Raw genomic sequence first — 2,500 nt, 5'->3', positions numbered from 1 at the left:
TAACATGTATAGTGAAGATACACGACCAAAAGAAAAAAAATATATTAAGAGCATAACACATCACAATAGAAATATTTATATATAAACGAAAGTCCACGGTAAAACGGAAAATGTGAAAATAACCGAATGAATCGCGTTAAATCCCCTTGAATCCGGATCCACTTGTACGAACGTCAACAGAGGAAGGAAAGAAAATATACGAGAATAACAATAAAAGAAGAAAGAAGAAGAGAACAACTTTAAATGTGTCTAAATTCATTATAACATTAATTGCTCACCGTGAATAACATCATCCAAGTGTCTAAAGCAAGAAATTAGGTATGTATGATGATAAAATTAGGAATTATTGAATTGATGAAGAATAATGTAGATAAAAATAGGAGGGATGAAAATGTGACTGAAGGAATATGTAGTTTTAGTAAATAACAATAATACTGTCATGGAAAATAGTGTATGGAATTAATAAGAGGATGAAATCCAAGACACTTTTCATCCATGGCATTTCTTACACAACTTCAAAATAAAGAAGCTATTTGATATGGAAATATAATACTCGCCGTTGCCCCTTCAGCCTTCATTCCCAGTTTAATAAACAGGCTACATGTATGCTTTTGTTATTATACCCGATGTCTATTTATTTGGAAAATAGGCTCTGTGGGGCAAAACAAACCAATGAGAACAACCCTGTGACTGTGAGAGCAGATCTATTCATCACTGCATTTGCCTTTTGTTGAAATTGAACTGTATATTCCTTCTGTCATAATGACATATTATACCAAAAGTTGTTAAGCATCACTTTGGTGATATATCATATAGACTCATATTTCATCCATAAATCTAGAAAATAATATAAAACATATCTTAATATAGCCTTTCTTGGAAGGGTTAACAACAGTCCAGTCAAAGCAGTTCCATGTTTCTTTTTGTTTTTGAATCCATGGTCATGGCCTTTTGTGAACCCCTTTCAAGCTATTTATTGTGTTGTGAAGACAAGTATGTGGTTGCTGTATTGGTTCCATTATGGCAAGTACATTGGCTACACAGGACACAATAACTACATGTTGGCTTATTGCTAAATAAGGAACCAGTCCAAGATCCATGTCTACCTACTAAAAAAAAAAAAAAAAAAAATCATAAATCAAAGAGTAATACAGAGTGCACTTAGGATAGGGTCCAGAGAAGGGGGCAAAGCTCCCTCTTGGCCTTGGATAACCTCTAAACTAGGTAAGGTTAGGTTAGGTCTTGGGTTAGGAGATTGTAGAAGAAATATGCCTCAAAATAGCCGATTCAAAATGCCTGCAGAAGCCGCACCTTCCACCAGCACTGATTAATAATTGACTGATGTATATTTGCTTCGCTGTTGTGCACTTGTTTGAAAAAGATCCATCCATCACAATAAATGATTGCATGTGTGATTGTTTGTAGTATTAGTTTTGATACAGGATATGTAGTTGCAATAGGGGATATACATTGAAGATGTATTCAAAAGGTTTATTGCCTCATAGGAACCAGTCCAAAGTATTTCTTATCAGAATATATGTGGAGGATGTTTCTTGTAATTACTACTATTACTATTATGGATAGTATTTAATCTAATTAAGATCAATATTATTCTAAATTATTGATATGCTTATTTAGATTCAGATATTATTAGTTTTGGGTTGGTTTTGTACGGTTTCAGGTCCCCCTAAAATAAGAAGTTGAGGGTAAGGTATTGTTGAGATTCATGGCTTATATAAATATATATATGTATACATATATATATATATATATATATATATATATATATATATATATATATATATATATATATATGTATATAAATACATAGATATATATGTATATGTATATATATACATATATATGTATATGTATATGTATACATATATATATATATGCATATATATATATATATATATATATATATATATATATATATATATATATATATATATATATATATATATATATATATATATATATATAGAGAGAGAGAGAGAGAGAGAGAGATATGTATACATATATGTATACATATATATGTATATATATACATATATATATATATATATATATGTATATATATATATATGTATATATATATATATGTATATATATATATATATATATTTTACATATACATATACATATACATATACATATACATATACATATACATATACATATACATATACATATACATATACATATACATATACATATACATATACATATACATATACATATACATATACATACACATATACATACACACACACACACACACACACACACACACACATATATATATATATATATATATATATATAAATATATATATATATATATATATATATATATACATACATACATACATACATACATACATACATACATACATACATATATACATACATACCAAAACACATACAGGCATATGTATGTTTGTATGTATGTATGTATATAAGTATGTATCTCTCTCTCTCTCTCTCTCTCTCTCTCT

The 2,500-nt window shown here is 28.0% G+C and overlaps 1 protein-coding gene across 2 annotated transcripts in view; it reads left to right on the top strand.

The window, feature by feature from the left end:
* The first annotated feature begins 60 nt into the window (after window positions 1-60).
* The window catches only part of LOC122266411 (uncharacterized), a 27,578-nt gene continuing 25,138 nt past the window's right edge, over window positions 61-2,500 (top strand). Inside the window, exon 1 of one of the 2 annotated variants that reach the window (XM_086534610.1) lies at window positions 61-318. The gene's annotated coding sequence lies outside the window, so the exon portion shown is untranslated. The remainder of the gene's footprint in view (window positions 319-2,500) is intronic. The other variant, XM_086534611.1, reaches the window with a different exon arrangement.

This window comes from Penaeus japonicus, unplaced genomic scaffold, assembly GCF_977035675.1.
Source record: "Penaeus japonicus unplaced genomic scaffold, GWHDUDI00000001_assembly GWHDUDI00000041, whole genome shotgun sequence".
In the NCBI taxonomy this organism is placed as follows: domain Eukaryota; kingdom Metazoa; phylum Arthropoda; class Malacostraca; order Decapoda; family Penaeidae; genus Penaeus; species Penaeus japonicus.
This window is presented reverse-complemented; position numbering and strand designations above follow the sequence as displayed.